We start from the raw sequence: 18,702 nt of genomic DNA on the forward strand, positions 1-18,702 counted from the left end.
CAGCTCCCATCTCTGCCGCCGTCATTATACTGCTTGTCTCAGCCATGACGGAGCTGCGAGGACCAACTGCAACGCTGAATTTCACAGTGATTGCTCATTCCATGCCCCATCCTACATGGGGCTCGGCTGCCCATCGTGGGGCCCTGCCACCATGTTCACCCCCTGCATCCCCCCTCCATGGGTGCAGCCCCCGGGGCAGTGCCATCAGAGACCCTGGTTGCCACCGATGGTTGACCATCAGCGAACCGGGCTTCAGCTGCCCCAGGTGGTGGGGGCACAAGTTTCATCTGGTTTTGGCTCATCCCTTGCAAAGCTCCAGCCCTGTTCATGGAAAATCCTTTTAGAAAATCTGGGGAGATCGGTAATCCATTTGCAGTGGGTTGGAGGGGAGAGGTGAGTGTTAACAAGTGTGCCTATGCTCGCTGGGTCTCCGTGCACGCTTCCTGGGTTTATATGCTATAAACTGTAAAATATGATTTATTAATGCACGGCTGGGGGACTGTGTGTGTCAGAGCACTGTCTTGTTTGCAGTGTTGCCTGAAGCTTCCCTTCACTCAAACTGCTTGCGAGCCCCCGCTCCTCTACTGATCAACCCTTTTCATCTGCGTGAATATATAAATGCCAAACATGAGCAAAGAGCTGTAAAGTACTGCCATACAGTCCTTGAAAGCAGCCAAGCTCTTGGCTAAGGCAGGTATTGCAAAGTTCACGCTTCTCCTAAGGTCGCATCTCTGAACTTGGAGCCTTTTGCTCCTGCTTTTTGTCTCCTGGCTCTTAGCATCATTGTGTGTTGTTCGCAGGAGCCTGAGTTGTCCTGGAAGTGCCTGAGAGGAACTAGGGAAACCCTTTTGGGGTGATCTATGAGAACCTTGGGGTTCGTAAATGTTGTTATGGATCTTCCCCATGTGATGCTGTAGGAGGAAAGGAAGAAGAAGGGGGAAGAGCATGAAGCTCTGATGGAGGTGGATACCTAGGGAGTGAAAGGGCATGAGTGGGGCTGGGCACAGATGGAGAGGAAGAAACAGGGTTCTGGACAGAAAGGGAAGCCACAGTTTCTAAACTAAAGAAAGAAAAGCCATCCTTTCCCACTGGCTGACTGACACTGTCTCCAGAGGCTGTGTGGCTGCCTGGGCCTGGGCTCTCCCCACCGCCAGGGCTGGGAAGTTGCTGGTTTTCCTTCCCGCCCCTGGCCACAGCGGGGCTCTGGCTGGAGGCCCCCTCCTCTCCCCTTCCCAGCTGCGTGGGGGCCCCTGCCTCAGGGCGCAGATCGCAGCCCTCCAGGGTGTGCAGCCCTGCTGTTCAGAGGCTGTTGCCTTTCACCCTCCCACAACCCCCCAGGGGTTTTCCCTCCCTAAGGGTAGAGAGGCCTTTCCCTCCCTACAGCTGCTTGCAAAGTGCCTTCTCCCTCCTGCCTCTCTGGGCAGAGCTGGGGTTGGTTACTGGGGGTGGCCGATGCAGCCACAGTCTGGGCAGCCCTGGGCTCCAGGTGGGCAGGAGAACTACGATGAGCATCCCCAGGTACCTCCTCCCACTGCTGCTGGGTTGGAGGGAGAGCTGCAATGGCTCGTGGGGGTGCAGAGAGGATTGGGGTATGGAGAGCAATGAGGCAGGAGCAATCCCACTCCTGGCTCTTGGATTTTCTGCCTGTTCTGGGACAAGCCAGCGAGGCCCTTCTGCACTGCGGGCTCTGTAAAATGAGAATATCACTTCCCAGTCATGGCCTCCCAACACCAGCCAGCAGTGAAGGTTATTTGATCCCAGATGCAGCCCTACGGGGGGCCCAGATGGGTAGCATCATCCCACCGGTGCTTATGATCGTTGGGGTCAGACATAGCATCTCGTAGCTGCGACGCCGGCGTTGCTGTCGGTTCTCCATCGCTCCCCTCCGCTCGCTCCAATGCACCAAAGAAACACGGAGCGGCACCCGCCCTTTTCATTTCCCAACCCCAGCAGCGGGCTGAGAGACAGCTGAGAATGGTGTGAGTTGGGCTGATGGGCGGACGTGTCAAAATAAGCCTTGGGGGAGAGAGGCAAAAGCCTTCCTAGGACATCACCAAGGTAATGTCAGACCCTGGCAGCCAATGCTGCTCAGTGTGGGAGATGACGCAGCCAGGGCAGGTTTGGTTCTGTTATAGCTTTTAGCTGTTCAAAGATGTTGGGAACACAATGATGGTGTCAGAGGCCAGGTGACCAGAGCTAACGACGGTGCGTTCTTGATGAGGCAAGTGTAGTAGCTGGGAAGGACAGAACAGGATTTCTGGGCTGGTGTAAATCACAGTCGTGCTGCCTGCTGTGACAGCACATTCGGATTTAATAACAGCAGTGCTAAAAGTTGCATGATATTTAAAAGCTACAAAATGCGCCCACTCTGATCAAGGGAGGGATATTAAATAAATAAATAAATAAATAATCAGCAAAGCTTTTTCACGAAGTCTTTTTTAAATATTAAAGCCCCATCCTTCCAAACAGGAAAGCTTTTTTCAGGCTAAGAGGAGCGAGTGAACGGCATCTGATGATATCGCATTGACACAAGTGTCTAGAAAAATAGGGTAGGAATGTATGATCTGTTCTGAAAAAGGAACCCTAGCTAATAGGAAATATGCTGATGCTACTTTTAATTTCATGACTCAGGTTTGCTGCAAAATTGATGGGAAACTGTGTTGGAGCTTGGTTACATTAAAACAGTTCTCTGCAGCTTGGGGGTTTTCCATTTCTTGTTTCTCTTTTGGGGAATTATTATTGTAAAATTTTTTGGTATTCCGGGGGTTTCTAGATGTTATTTGAAAGGACAGGGGAGTGGTCTGGTATCCAAAGGAAATAGGAGATTTTTGCTTCAAAAACATTCTCTGTAGAAATCACTGGCCAAAGCCTTCACTGAGGGACTGTTGCAGACCCTGGCCCTGGGCAGCCATCCCAGTGGCTGCTCCTGCTCCCTCCGCCCACGGTGGCTGGGTCTCCAGCCTTCCTTGTGTGCATGTTTTCCCTCAAAGCAAATACAAGGGACAAAACAGAACGAAAATACACTTTAAAGAAAACACTGCCATGTAAATTAGGGAGCACAAAGGCAGCTCCTTGATGCTGGAGATCTTGGGAGCAGCCCATGCCTTTGGTGTCCACCCAAACCACGGTCTTCCACCAAAGGGTTTTCCTTCAGGTTGTGTCAGTTCTCTCTCCTGCTTCCCCAACACGGGATCAAGCTTCTCCTGGACTCTTCGTCTTCCCTATGCTGTTTCCTGGCCCGAGCTCCAGTGCTGATGAGTTTATTAGTGTTGCTAATTTTACCTGATGCTGCTTCCTTCTCTTCGTGACAGGTTGTGTTTTTTTGAACTCTTCAGCTGACTGATTGAGCTCTCTTTTAATATTCCCTGTTTTACTTTGAATTAGTTGTTGACTGTTGCTTGTTGTGGTTTTGGTTGGTTTTCTTTAATCCTTCCACTGCTTCTTTTTCCTCCCTGGTCCCTCTGATGCCTCTTCAACCTGGAACAAAGCCAGAGACCATCAGGAGGTCATTGAAACACAGACGGTTGTTGGATTTAAATAAGGACTAGATAATTTTATGACCATTAACAAGACTCGCTGCTATGCAAGCTAAAATAATAAGGGCAATCATATCTCATGGTTCGGGGAGCAAGTTGATTGTCTGTAGGGACTAAGAAGGTAATTCTGCATTCCTGACTCCCCCCAAAATACAATACAGTTGACAAGATGCACCAGACAGGTTGAAGGGCAGGAGGATGCACATGCAGGAGGACATGCAAGCCACAGGGCTCAGCTAGAGGGTGAGAGCGTTTCCCTTATCACCTTTATCATCACACTCCTTTTATCTGGTGATTGGAAACTTCAGGTATCAACATGAGGGAGAATGTTCTCCAGGCAGGTGAAGTTTGGCAGATGATACTTTCCTCTCTCCATGAGCATCTATCTACAGGGTAATATTTATGCCGTGCGATTGCAGGCACTTTGCTTTGCTGGTGATGGTGGCTGATCCATCTGCCAGTCTTTCCCCATCACCACTACCAAGAAGCAGCCTCCTAAAGAGACATTAAGAGCATGAACTTCACTTAGGTCCTTTGGGTTGGAGGTGCCTCCCACTCCCTGTTGACCGTGGAGTGCATGAGGGAGACCAGCCTTACACGTAAAGGGGTGATGGCAGATTGCACTGTCCTCTTTCACCCCTTCTCCCGGCTCCTCTGTGTGCACATGTCTTTCCGCAGCTTGTTTTGGGAATCACACTCCAGCCCTTGGGGATGTACGTGATCAGCTGCCGCTCCAACCCCACTGTTACGAGGCAGAGCCGCCCTTGAGTGGCATGCTCTGAAGTGACAGCTCCTCTCGCTGTGAGTCCTGGGAGGGGAAGGAGCAACCCCGCAGAGGGGGTGATGGTGGGGAATGAACCAAACCCACAGGGAACCGAGCCACTCATCCTAGCAGCTGCACCGAGATGAGGAGGGGCGTGAAAAGCCCCCCAGACAGCACCAACCTCGTGGGTGGATCCGTCCCGCCGATGACGGATGTCTTTGGGTAAGCCTGTAGGTAACACTAGCACTTCATTTCAATGCTGGAGTCTCGTGCCCTGTGTGCACCGGTACCCTGGACACCAAGCCTGGGCCTCATGCGGGCAGAGCATCACGTGTGTGCTTCCACCCAGGTCGTGGGACTCCTCACCCTGTATAGAGACGGCACGAGCCCACCATGACGTGCTGCTGCTCCTGAGCTGCCAGCCCTGAGGTGAGGATTATAGCTCTGACAAATCACTCGTTAACTTTTCTAACTCATTAGAAAACACCAAGTGCAGAATAGATCCTAGGCATGCTAATGACTGATTTTAAGGGATCACTGCAGTGGTAAACCATAATTAACAATGTATAACAGCACTTTTTATTTAATTACACGCAGGCAGAGCTGGGAGGTACAGGAGGGTTGATGGGCAAGTTGGGAACCACCAGCACTGACTGCCCAGCCCCAACAGGTGACCCTGAGGGAGGTTTGGGTGGTGTAGGCTGAGTTGGCTTGGTTGGCAACTCCGAATGTATGCTGGCCATGGTCATGAGCTGTAGGGGGTCTCATCCTGTACTTCGATTTGCCCCCAGTAGATGTGTGGACCGGTGGTTTGTAGGTGCCTCTGCAGACTCTTGCCATGGGTCTTCTTCCGTGCTTCTGCAAGGAGGTTGTCAGCTTTAGGGACGTCACTGCTCTTTGCTAGTGAGGACAGGATCACAGCTCCTGTGGGAGAGCGGGACATGTGGCCCATGTCTGCAGGACCTGTCTCCTCCCATGTGCTTCCAGTTCAGCTAACCACCCCTCTGCACCCCACACATATATTTTCAATACAGAGAAAGTGCTCAGGGAGGATGGAAATCCCACCTGCATGGGATGCTCAGCCCCAGTCACACCGACACGGGGTGGTTCTACAGCTTGCCCTGAAACCCCAACCCCAGGCACGTTCCTGCCCTGTGCAGAGACCCCACGACACCTGCAATACCTATCCAGCCTGGCTGCACCTCCTCTTCCTCGCTTCTCTCCTCAGGAGGAGGAGGAGGAGGATGGCTTATGCAGCTGTAGCAGAGATGTTCCCAAGGTGAGGAAGGCACCAGGCCCCCCAAAAGCTGCAGCGTCCCCACATGCACCGCTGCTGTTTCCTGGCTTCATGGTTAGCTCTGGCCTTGCACAGTCCCCAGGTCTTGTAACTGGTGTTAAATGTAATGAATGATCTTGTCCTCCTTGTTTGTCTCCTCTTTAGTGTAACACTGTAATTAGCTTAATTACCAACAGATTCATATTTTTTTTTGGTAACTTAAAATGGAAATTAAATTTTGCACCAGGTTTTACAGGCTGTTAACGGGAATCGAATAATCAAGCCTGACTCCAAGTCCTTGAAAATGAGTATTAAAAAAGGTCTGAATTTACATATTCATGTTTTTAATAGGGTTCAGAAGGTATATTTGCAACTGATGAAAAGGATTAATTAAGCCTAATTTGCATAGGATGAACAGTTTAACCCCTTGCATCCTAGCAAGGCAGAGACTGACAGTTTGAATACCACAGCTTGATACTGGAAAGACACGTGGACAGTGCAGCACAGGGCTGAGAGCAGCACCCTGTGGAGCATCTTCCTTCCACTCGAGGAGGACAGGACCCAGGGAACCCAGGATCCCAGCATCACCCCGGTGCGGTCAGTCCGTCTGTGCCCACAGCCACCTCCGGGGTTGGCCTCTGTCCCTCTATCATGGTGATTTGTGACCTGGGTATCCCACAGCAATGCCACCACATCAGGCCTTAAGCAAAACGTGCTGCTCTTCCTGGCATGAGCTGGGCTGTGCAGCTCTAACACAGTTTCAAGAAACAATTTTGGTAAAGCCAGCTCGGTTCCCTGAGCTGTTCACAGCAGATATACCTGCAGCTGGCATGGGGTGGGAGCACCCGTGGCTGGTAGGGGCACCAAAACCTTCGTCTCCTGATCTCATCTCCAATTTCTTTTTTTCTCAGTGAGGCTGATGCTAGTCAGGGGTTAAAGGCTTTATGGAACATCAGACCAGGGTGAGGCTTGGTGTGTCCTGTCCTGCTCCCAGCCATCAGTCTGAGGCTCTGCTCAGGAGGTGACAGCATCCTCAAAGCCTGGGACTCGTGCAACTTCAGAGGAAAGGTCATAAAGCTGCCTGCACCCTAAATCCCAGCTGGCACCCCCGGCACAGCGAAATCAGTGTGGTCTTGCACAGCTCTGTCCAGTCGTGATCTAAGAAAAACATACAAATGCCCCCTAAATCAATCATACCCCTAGCCTGGAAAGCAGAGCAGGAATGTGACACTTCCCAGGGCCCTACAAAGCTGAGAACAGAGCACAGCTTTGAGTCAGCGCCTGAATGTTGCTAAAAAGTGGGAAAAAATAAATAAATCAGGCATTCATTTTGCTTCAGCAGGTGGTGTGCTGCGTTCCCCTTGTAATGCTTTGGTGGCGTGTGTTGCTAATTATTTTTCGGGTGGAATTTGCTGTGCACAGCGCACGGGGTTCATTAGACAGAGATGGCTTTGAAGTGGCATTCGGAATTAATGCTGGCATATGTAAATGTTTCTTGTGCCATGGAAAAGCTGGCTATAAATGATGCATGAGGTCCAGCGAGAGAGATGCTTGCTTTGTTTATACACACCCATCGGGCTTCGTTATGCCAAAAACAGGCAGAGGAAAATCGGCAGTGTCTTGCACCGTCCATATATCTGCTACCTGGCTGTACGTGAGCATTTAGCAGAGGTTAGCATGGCATCCTTAGCACACTGCATCCCAGTTTCCTCTGGTCAGAAACACGTGTTAGTGACCTGGCAAGGCTGCTGCTGTCTGCGCTCAGCGTCTTGCCCAAGTCCCCCAGACAAGGAGGACGACGCATCCTGCACTGTAAATCATTGAGGTCCTGACCCATATGCCTCACTCAAGCAAAACCTGCCTCAGGGGAGAGGTGCTTAGTGGTAACACTGGTTTAAGGAGTCCCTGCTCACATCCCCCTGCTCTCACCTGACTCATCCTCCCAGCACAGGGGCCATAGGGCCATGCTAGCAGCAGAGATGGGGAACATTCCACTTAAGAAGAAAATCTGAAGAAAGAGGAAGAAAACACAAAGCCCACAAACATGGCTGAGAGAGCAGGAGACAGTGCCTGGGGCAAAAAGCCAGGGGAATGTAAGATCCCTTGACCCCTGTCTCCACCAAAGGCTTTTGATGATATCACTGCTGCTGCTGGATATGTCCCAGAAAAGTTGAGTTTAGCCCTGGGCTCTGGTCTGATCAGGGTGGGGGTTGTCTTTTAGCCCAGCAAATGCTTTCAGAGATGAATACTTGTGCATCACATCTATAAAGCAGCAGGATCCCTCTTGCATCACCCAACAGTGAGGTGGGGAAATAGCTCCCCAGCATCTTCTAGGAGCTCTTCTCAGCTGCTGGGGTTGGGCAGGTCGTGGGTGAACCATTGCCCTCTCCTGGCTGCTACCCCAGCAGCTCATGGGTGAGCTGGAGACCTTGCACGGTCCAGGGCTGGCTGGTGGGACCCAGCTGTGCAGCCCCATGGAGACACCCCTCCAGCAAGGGGCTGAGACACCCAGAGCAGGGTCTCTGGGAGACCCATGCCCCGGCAAAGCAGGGTCTGGAGCATCACTGCACCAAAAATAAGGCACCTCTATGGGGGCAGCTGGGCATCTGTGCAGTTCCCTTTCTCTGAAGAGATGAGGCCAGTGTTTTAGTGGATATCTAAGCTGATAAGGCCAAGCACTATAATGAAGTGGGTGGCATAGGAGAAATAGTGGCAGGTGGGGGTACGTGCAGAGAACGCACTGACAGCTGCTTTGCGAAGTACTATAACCCCATGGTGGTTGTTTTGAATTAGACATAAATGAACTCTTTGTTGGTTCCCACCAGTAGCAATGCAAAAAAAGGATTTTTCAGCCCCAGGGCTGTGAGATGGGCAGCGCTGGCAGGGTGAGGCTGCTGGTTTTGTGTGAGTGACTCTGCACCTGGGGCACAATGCGAAGCCTCTGGCAGAAGCTGGTGTTTGACGGGTTTGTTGCTCACCCATGTTGGGGCTGGACATGTGTTGGGCTGAATGGCTCCATCCTGATGAGTTTCCTCTTCCCGGTTGTTTCCCTTTGGGCCTGACCAGGAGCAGCCCCCAGACCCTCGGCCACCCCCAGACACCTGGGGAGTGTGTATGGGGCAGCTGCTCGGGCGCTCATCCACTCCTCCACCACCGCTGCCAAGAAAACAGGCTGGAAATCACCGAGATGCAACTGTGTCATGTTTTCTCTGCAGTGTTTACGGAATCGCTTGCTCATCAAACACAAAAGGAACTGTTTACTTTTTAAGTAAAACAAACATAAAATACCTCCATCTTTATTGCTGTTCAAAAGGCCACTTTGCTCCCTCCAGCCTCTGCGCTTGCCAAGGCAACAGAGCTGCACAGTTGGTGTCTCTCTGAGCCTGGATCACCCACCCCATCCACCCACAGACAAGCACCCACACTCCTGCCCTGTGGGTGCTCCATCCACATTGGACAATGGCACAGGGGCAGTTCCTGGGCAGGAGACACCGAGTTCTGGAACTATTGAAGATGTGGACCCATCTGTGTCATGCTCCCCAGCCAGACCTCCAGAGAAGCTCCCTGTCATGGGTCTGGTCTGGACAAGCCTGAGATAAGGAAAGAAGGAGCCGAGCGAGAAGCTGTGACCAAGTGCTGAGATGTTGTAGATGTTGTTGTATTTTCCTGCTTCCAACTGTTTATTTACCAGCATGTTGGAGAGTAGCAATCTCTTCCTCATGCCTTATTGAGAAGCTCAGCTGTGAAATAACTAAATGAACCATCCCTTTTTATTAGCCTTTGGACTTAGCAGAGGAGCAATCAGTTAATGGCTGACCAGTTTTTGAAGATGCTAAGCACATTACAAGTGCTAAGTATTATTATTTTCCCTGCAATGTTTTATTTTTCCCTCTGAATATTCAGTTTAAATAACCCTTCCAATTACATTATCCGGTTTCATGCATTCTGCTCAGATTAAATGCAGTGCCGCTTACAATTCACCCACCTCTGTGGTTTCCAGGTCTCTGCAAGCCTCATCCCAACCTTTGCCTCTCAATCCTGGGCTGAAACAGCCTTCATTCTGGGTCCAGCATCTTCCCCAGCTCTTCTTTGGCTTCTTAAAATCAAATGCATCCGCATCACTTCCCCACAGGCACGTTGACCTCTAGCTCCTTCCTCTTGCATATTTATTTTTCTTTCTTAATAGGGGAACATCTTGCAACCTTTCCCTTTCCTTCCAGCTAAATTAGCTCCCCGGATAAGCTGTCTCCTCCCACTTGCTGGCACCTTCCTACGATGCCTTGTGCTGTTTTGGTTTCTTTTTCTTTGGGAAAAGGCAAAAGATCAGCTATCCAAAGGAGGGCCTTGTACCCTGGTCCAGCCAAACTACCTTGTCTCACTTGGAAATCTCCAGCTGCATACGTCTGTAGCTTTGCAGAAGAATGGGACTGGCTCAGACTTCTCACCCGGTGGGTGAATCCACCCCTTCTCTGGAGAGCTCTGAGCAACAATCGGTGGCCAAGCCCTTCACAGCCACTGATGGGCTCTTCTGGATGTGCTGTTCTCCAAAGCCAGCCTGGGGCAGGGACTTCTCAGTCTCCTCAGCCAGAGGAGCCTCCCAACTGTATCAGAAAGGGTTCGACCATCTCTGGTGGTGAGGGGCAGCTCCCAGCTCTGCTCCAGCACCTCGATCTCTGCTTCCCCACTCTGCTGACAGCTGGGCCGGGACCCATCTGGTCTTCAGGATGGAACGGTGAGATGGGTGTGAGCCCACATCGCTGCTCACCCTCCTTCCCAACTGTGAGCTCCACCATGGAAATAGGTTTGGGATGGCCATGCCAGGCACCTGCTCTCCCCAAACTCTGCTGCCAATCCCCTGGTGCATGTCTTACCCCGAGCCCTGGTGTCTGTATCTGACTGTCTTTTAGGAGCTGTGATCACCCTGCAAGGCTGGAGGAGGCTGTGGAGCAGCTCAGGGGCTTGTCAGCTGTCAGCACTGGAAGGATTTCTCATGCGTAGTGCTGCCACATTTCTGCCCGGGATTTCCCAGGCAGAGATGTATGTGTGTGAACTCTGTAGTGGGTGGTAGTGTTGTTACAGCCAGAATGATCTGAGGATATAATTGAGATAAAGTTTTTATGGAGAGGTAATCTCTTATTGCAACACCTGAGATGGCTGGGGAAAAAAAAAAAAAAAACAAAACCAACCAAAACAAAAGAGCTTTTGTGCACGCTATCTCTTTGTCAGCCTAAACTGAGCTGAATGCATCAGGGATGTGGCGGACGGTTTGTGCCCGTGTACTCTGTGGCCACTTGGCCAGAGGGTTTCCGGCCCTGCCAGCCCCTCAGAACAACTCCCAACTGCTCTGCTCCCACTCCTCAAATCTTACTGGGCACATTTGGGAGAAGCAGGCTTCAAGCCCCAACTGCAGGGAACCTTTGTGTCTTGGCTAAGAATGTGGTGGAACGAGATTAATTAATTTAGCTGCATTGCGTGAAGAGTGCCAGTGTTTACTTATGAGACCACAGATGAGCTTTCGCGGTACCCAGAGAGGCCTCCTGCCGCTCAAATGGGCTGGGTAGCTCTTGATTGCAGGGCAGGAGATGCCCAGGGAGAGCTCTGCTGTGTAAAAGCGACACTGAGAGAGAGGAAAAGATTTAAGAGGCCGCCCAGCAGAGACAAGCTGCAGGCACTACACACAAATTTTGAGGCATCCTATTGCACCCCTGCAGATCAGGGCAAGCTGACCAGGGGCTCATGCAAACACGGAGACAGCTGTCAAGGCTGGACGCTGTGGTGGGATGAGCCAGACTGGAGGCCCAGGGAGCTACAAGGAAGGCGAGTCGGGTGGGAGGAAAGCATGGATGCTGTATGTGGGGCTGGTCACTTCCTTTCACAGCTGGAAACACTGAAGAATATGATAGACCCAGGAGAGAGCCCAGGAGATGAGCAAAACAACGCAATGGACAGCACTTGTGTAGCTTAATGGAGAAGATGGACCAGGAGAGAAGAGCTCATTAGAAAAGGGCATTGCACAGTGGAGAGAGGAGAGGATATAAACCATGAGAAAGCTGATAAAAGACAGAAATGGAAATCTTTTAGTCCCAAAGAAAGCAAGGATGGAGTACATTAATGAGTTCTTTAATGGCAAGGCAAGTAAAGGTGAGCAGCAAATGGCTATTTCCAGACAGGTGAGCTGCATGTGAAAAAACAGATGTTGGTGGGATGAGAGAAGCGGTTGGCACATACAGGAACAACAGTGCACCCCATGTCATTAACGTTCCCACTGATTTATTAGAAAGGCACACACAGGCAAACTCAGACACTTGGCAGATTCTTTTGCTTACTCTGCAGGGACAGAGAAGTGGCAGAGGGAGGGAAACAGGCTGTCCTGGGTTCAGGTGGGATAGAGTTAATTTTCACAAGAAGCTGGAGGGGGCGCAGCCAGAAGAGCTGACCCGAACTAGCCAAGGGGATATTTGATACCATATGATGGTCATGATCAGTATATACCTGGGGGAGCTGCCAGGGGGAGGAGGGATCACAGCTTGGAAACAGGCTGAGCATCGGGTTCCAGGTGGTGAGCTATAGCATTGTGCATCACTGGCTTTATACATTCTTCTATTACTTCTACTACATATAATTATTACTTCTTCTCTCCTTGTGTTGTCCTATTAAATTTCTTATCTCAAGCCACAACGTTCTACCCTTTTCTTCTGATTCTTCTCCCCATCCCACCATGGCCATGTGCTGCTTCGTTGCCAGCTCGGTTTAAACCATGACACAGGCACATTCACATCCAGTTTGGACCAAAAGAAAGGGCAGCAAAACTAGAGTAAAAACTAGTATCCTGCTTGGCTACTCCCCACATAGCAAAAGTCCCTGATACTTCTGTGTCTTCTCATCCCTTGCACAGAGAAAAAACGAGTCCAGAAAACTGGCTTCACTCTGGATCAGATGGTTTCCCTTCATTAAGTACTGGGCAGGGGGTGGGGAAGGTGGGAATGAGCAAAACTCTCAAGGCAGCATTTGGATAATCTCTACCACCCTTCTGGTGGTGCTGGTGAGCTGGCTGAGAGGGGTGAAACAAAGGATATGACACAAAGGAGATGTGAAAAAGTGGAGTGTAATTAAATTGAAGTGAAGCCAAAGTCACTGCTACAAGCCAAGGAGTAGCCGTTGACTTCTCCAGCACCACCGATCATGCCCACCAGCAGCTTCACTGCCTTCAGCACCTCGAGGCATCAGCTGGCAGCAGTGGTTTAGGGATGAAGGAACAGAAATGTGCTATACATCTCTCTCTAAAGAACAATTTCATCTCCAGACACCTACCCAAGAAAACCAACTTAGGTCCCCACAATGGAAAGCCTGTGGTAAGTAAATGTGGAATGAGCTGGAGGAGAGGGCTGGGGCACCTCCGAGGCCCACACCCGCCTGGTATTGCTCCCTGGAGCCAGACAGTGTTGCACCGCTGCTACAGGACAAGACCTGTTCACACCCCCTGCATATTTAAGGTAGTATCAAGGCTTTTCCCAAATAACCCCTTCATCCCCTGAAGCCCCTGTCCTCTGCTGTATCCCTGTCCTGTGTCCATGTGCATCCACGTGCTGACAGCTCCAAGCCTTCAGGGGGTGGCACCGTCCCCACAGGGAGCAGCAGAGGAGAGGGATGTGGCGTGCACTGAAGAGGAGCAGAAGCCAAGGTGAGCTGGTCCCAAAATGGGCAGGGAGGGTGCTGCTGCGCCTGGGAAGCACATTGTTGGTCCTCCCCCTGATGAGCACTCATAGATGCAAATAAATTCTGACTTGGGCTCCCAAATTCCTGCTCTGCCGGCTGCACTAAAAATAGCCCAACGCAGTGCATGCTGGCTTCAATCACCCTCATCGATCCACCGCTTTTGGGTCCGGTCCAGCAGCGCCGCAGTGCATCCCTCCGCAGCCTGCGGTCTCCCCCAGAACCCTCCTTGCCCAAAGGATTTGTATGATCGGGCCACCTCCACCCTTGCTAACCCCCTTGTCCTGCAAATGAGATGATTTATTGCTCCAGAGCCTGACAGGCAGCCAGGCTGCAGCAAGCGCATGACTGGGGGGTTTGTGTTGCAGGTCCTGATTTCTGCAGAGCCACATCCACCATGGCGATGAGTTTGGTGGTCTCAGGAAACAGAGCTCTTGGTTCGCCAAGACCCAGCCTCAATTCAGGGAAGGGTTGATCTAGAAGCAGGGCAGAGGGGAGCATTTGGAGGGGAGTTAGCTGGGGTTGCTGGTAGTGAGGGAACATGAAGGTGCAGGAGCTGGCTGGACTGCTGGAGCTTGTGTCCAGGGCTCTGCTCTGTCACTGGGTCTCCAGTGGCCCTGGGCATCGCCCAGGTGTGGATGCATGGGCTGACCCATAAGCATCAATAGGGCTGGAAGAGAGATGGCTCCAGTGGCGCTTGCAGCCCTAGGAAAGATCCCACCGCCCAGCAAGCACCGCAGGTCACTGGCTTGATTTGAGCACAGCCAGTACAGTCTGGCTGTTGTCGTGGTCTGGGTGGTGATGGAGAGCACCTTCTTGCCTTAGGGCCCCCATGCATCCTTGAAGGTGCCCTCCCATGGGCTCTGCACCTGCTTTCACGGCAGACTTAGCTGAAGTCAGCAGGAGACTCAGATGCTGGCCTGGGGGCAGGTGCGACACCTCCAACCCCATCAGCTGCCAAGAAGGAGGCTCCAGGGTCCCTTCTCAAGTGCTTTGCTGACTCAGGGGGAATCTGGCCAGGCAGTGCCTGTCACCACTGCCACCCTTTGTTGCCCCATGTTTCTACCTGTGGACATCGCACCTCCCACAGGCCATGTTTTGAAACACATGGATGTGACTGGTGTGCACACCGGGGAAGGTGGGTGTCCTCAGGAGCGCTGGATTTAAATGGCACATGTCTGTATGGAGAGATGCTTCTGTCCCAGTTTACAGGCTTTTAAATAATATCCAGGCTCTAGATGTCACACAGACTTTGCACCACGTGGCAGGCTCCTTTGCTGATTCTGGACCAGAGCAAGGATTGAGCTGTGGGTAACGTGGGCTTGGACTTATGCTCCAACAAGAAGCTGTCTTGGCTGAGATGCTAGGGGAGGGATCAGAGGGGGGATTTTTAGTCCTGCCTCGTTTTGCCCTTGAAGATCAGTGGTTTAAACAACAGACACAGAAAGGGCATCAGCAGAATGCATTTATTTATGGCCCCAGGGCTGGCATTGTCTTGTGGGGAACAGTGGAGCCCTCCAGGAGGAGGATTCCTGTGCAGCAGCTATAGGCAGTGGGCAGGCCCATAGGATGGAGCAATAAGGTGGGGGGGGTTCAAGGGCTGCAGCAGGGAGTCGAGAGCAGGCACAGGGGCACGCAAGTGCCAGAAGAGTTTTGGGGAAGCAGAGACTGGGAAGTGGTGATGGGAACTTGAAACCCATGTCGGAAGGCACCATCCTGTCGCACATTGGCTGTGTCAGTGTCCCTTCAATGCCACGGCTGGTGCTTGTGACAGAGGAAGGTCTGAGCTGTGCTTTCTGAGGTGGATTTGGGTCTGTGTCCCCTGCCCCACTCTACACACACCCCGTGCCTGGCAAGCAGCCCAGGGACCCTGTGGTACCAGAGTGCTCATTCCCTTGGGGCTCATCAGGAGCATCCTGGAGAGGTGACAGGGGTGATGAGGCAGCTCAGCGCAGCCATAGGCAGCTGCCTTCAAAGCTCTTCAGGAGCATTTCCCAGGAGCAGACACATCTCCTTCCAACCTCGGCCAGTGAGGAAATTTCTCAGGGTGGCACAGGGCAGAAGCAGTGATGGGTCCCTCTGCTCCTTTTCTCTGTTTCATTGCCACAGGGAAAAAACTGCTCTCTTAAAAGAAAAATATCTCTTGGAGCAGCTTTGCTTGATGCCTTCGCTGGCCTCTCTAGGGGCTGCTGCCTGTCCCGTGCTGGGCACAGCTGCTTCCACCACCTCTGCCTTCCCTTGCCTCTGCATCGCATGCCTCTCCCTGCCTTTCATCCCTTTCCTTCCCTTTCTTTTCCCTTCCCTTTGTTCACTCTCTCCAGTGGCAGAGCCCAGGCTGCTGCAGGAGGAGGGTATGTGAACCTCTGGGTTCTCGGCACTGGCAGTGGCTTTCTGTGCTGGCTCCCAGTTCACTGGTCCCCATTGCCCCTTGAGGTGGGGCAAAACAAAGGAGATACCTTTCCCCTGGCCTCCCCTCCTCTTCACTCAGACGTGTCTTTCCACACCCCCTCCTTTCTGCTTGGCATGGAGCCCTCTTACTTTGGATGGGTTTGGGGCAATAGGAACAGTCTGGCTGGACAAGATATCATTTCCCTTTGCAGAAGCACCTTGAGAGCTTTGGTGGTTGAACAGGAGCCAAAATAAAGAAGAAAAACACCCAACAGGTCGCAGGTGGTGAAATTCTCCCTCTGCCCTCTGAGGGGTCTGTAAAGCAGCTGCCTCAGGGGGATGGAAGATGCTGTGGCCAGAGCTCACCAGGCCCTGTGTAGAGGCACCCCAGGAGGTCCATGCATGGGGTGGTGGCTTTGGAGACAGTGGGACTTCTTCCCTTTTCTTGCCTGGGTTTTTCTCAGCTCATCTTGTGGCATCTCATGCCAAAGGGCGTGGACCACAGCTGCCAGGACTGCACCCTATCTTGGGGGGAAGGCAAGGAGGCTGGAAGGTGTCACGGCCATTGCTTCATCACCCAAGGAGCCATCTGGAGCTCTCTGAGACCCATAGCAAGGCCCCACCAGCTATGGGGTACAGGGTGCTGCACGTGCATACCTTGGAGATGGAGGGCTCTAGACCTTTTCTAACCCTCCTTTTCTCCAATTGCAGAGAGTTTGCATCTGGGAAGTGTTTAATTTAAAAAGGCCAGCACTGTTGTATCACATTTCCTGTGTCGATCTCTGTTGGTTTATGACCAGTGAAATCCTGGTGTGAAAACAGAATCAGGCTTTGATTTCATCTGCCCCTGCTGTTTTATACCACTAACAACTTTGCATTTCTATAGCAGCTTTTATTCTAGGAGCTAAACGGGCTTCACAGACAGGCAATTAATTAATTGAGCCTCCCCAACCAGCCTACGCCCTCAACACCACAAGGAAGCATTTTGCAGAGGAGGAAAGAGAGGCAGAGAGGAGCAAAATTACTCGCCCCAGGTAAAGAGATGAACTTGCTGCTGATGTGCTGCTGCCTCCACAGCAAGGCGTTATGCCCTGCTGGTTGTGCTATTGTTCCTGGATGCTGGGGATCATGGTCATGATGTCATTTCCAAACTGGTGTAGGAACTGGTCTCAATGGGAGGAGTGACTGAGGAATGTCTTTTGGTATCTATCAGTGACTGCTGTTGCTGGAGCATCTGAGCCCAAATTAACTCATGAACTACCACCACCTCTGACCATCCCAGCCTCTTGCTGAGGAATCCCCTGAGACCATGATACAGTGCCAGGAGGCCCTGCTACCATTTCCCCTATCCAACCTTGCTGACCAACTCCTATTTCTCCAGGAGGCATTCAGGGTTTGCAAGGGAAGGTGGTTTCAGCTGAAGGGTTTGCTTTAGTCCAGGTACTACAGCTGAGATTTGGGGAGGAACCCGCCATGATGGCATGAAACAAAAGAGGGGTGATCCTCAGCTCCCCTTTCCAGGTCCTGCTCTGACTGGTGAGCAAGACACAACCCTAGGAAGCTGCGTGCTGTGGGCAGGATCTGGGGCACCTGGAGGAGGTGGAGGAACGTGCCTTTGCTCATGCAGAGTGAGTATGTTCCTAGGGAAATGGCATGTCTTTTATTATGAAACTCTGCTAATGGTTTGTTGTCTACACAAATAACCATGGGGAATGAACTTGTGCGCTTCCCAGCCTGCTCTGTGTCTTCCTGGCTCAGCTCCTTTCTGAACAAACATAACCTTTTGCAAGAATACCTGTCAAAATTGCTTTGAAATACTGAAATAACAAGATGGGATATGGTTTGCTCCTGGGCCCTAGTGCTCATCCATCAGGACTCAGGATGTCCATCCAAAGAGACTTATGAGCAGGATGCAAGGGAAGAACTCCAGCAGGCATCAGAGCCCCAAAGGGCTGCATTTGGGGAGCTTATCACCTTGCTGTGCTGGCTCACTGGGCTCCCACATGCTCACCAGGAGAGGAGAGCAACTCCCTGATCCTCATGTGGTCCCTGCTTCGTGTCGGTCATGAGGTGAGTTATGGGGGCTTGTGACTCAGCTGGAGCTAATCAGTGTAAAATTGTGTCCTTCAGCCACCAGCATGGCCTGAAATTGCCTTCACAGACTCAACGCCTCCCTCCTCCTCCTCACCCCAGGGCATCATCTGTGTTTTAGAGATGGGGCAAAAAGCTATTGAGTCTTGGACAGGCATTGGAGAGCAATGGTTGAGGGGCCTGTGGCTGTTGGGTGGAAATGAGACATGAAAACAGGACCATCCCCTTCCCTTCCAGTCTTGGAGTCCCAAGGGCTGTTCAGGGGCTTCCCAGGGTGTCCATCTCCAAAGCCACTCATGTGAAATGGGAGTCAAACTGGCCTGTGGGCAGCACTAGGGCTGTAGATAGGAGGTGCTGCACCACCTGCCTGAGCCAGGGGTTGCATTTGGTGTTATCCATGGGGGAGCTGCCGGACATCCAGTGGTGGGAGTCCCAGGAGTGAGGGGCAGGATTCCTGGGCCAGGGCCTGTGCCTACTGTAATAGCTCTCAATATGGGCAAGCTGTAAATGCTTAGTGTCTTCTCCCTCAGCAAAAACCATCCCTCAGCGATGTCCTTCTCTGGAGAGCAGGAAGAGGCTTTCTTCTCTAACTTATCTAACACCGGCTCCCCATCTTGAAAGGTAAAGGGATAACCCACCCCTCAGTGGCTGGCCCAAGGGCCACCACTCTCCTGATATGTCTGTTTGGGGGGAGAAACCGATACCTTTTAGTTGGCAGAAGAAATCCCTTTGCATGGTTGTAACTGCTCAACCATGAGCCCTTCACTCCTCATCCCCTTCCCTCTTCCTGGTGGTGATGGTGTCCCACCTGGAATAAGGTGGGGGATTCTGCTTTTCTGGATATGTGTTTTTTTCCTCAATATACTTGGAAGGGGTGAGAACTTGGACACAGACAATTGCTGGGAAAAATCAAAACCAAACACTTAGAAACCCAA

Source organism: Strix uralensis, chromosome 16 (genome assembly GCF_047716275.1).
Source record: "Strix uralensis isolate ZFMK-TIS-50842 chromosome 16, bStrUra1, whole genome shotgun sequence".
Taxonomy (NCBI): domain Eukaryota; kingdom Metazoa; phylum Chordata; class Aves; order Strigiformes; family Strigidae; genus Strix; species Strix uralensis.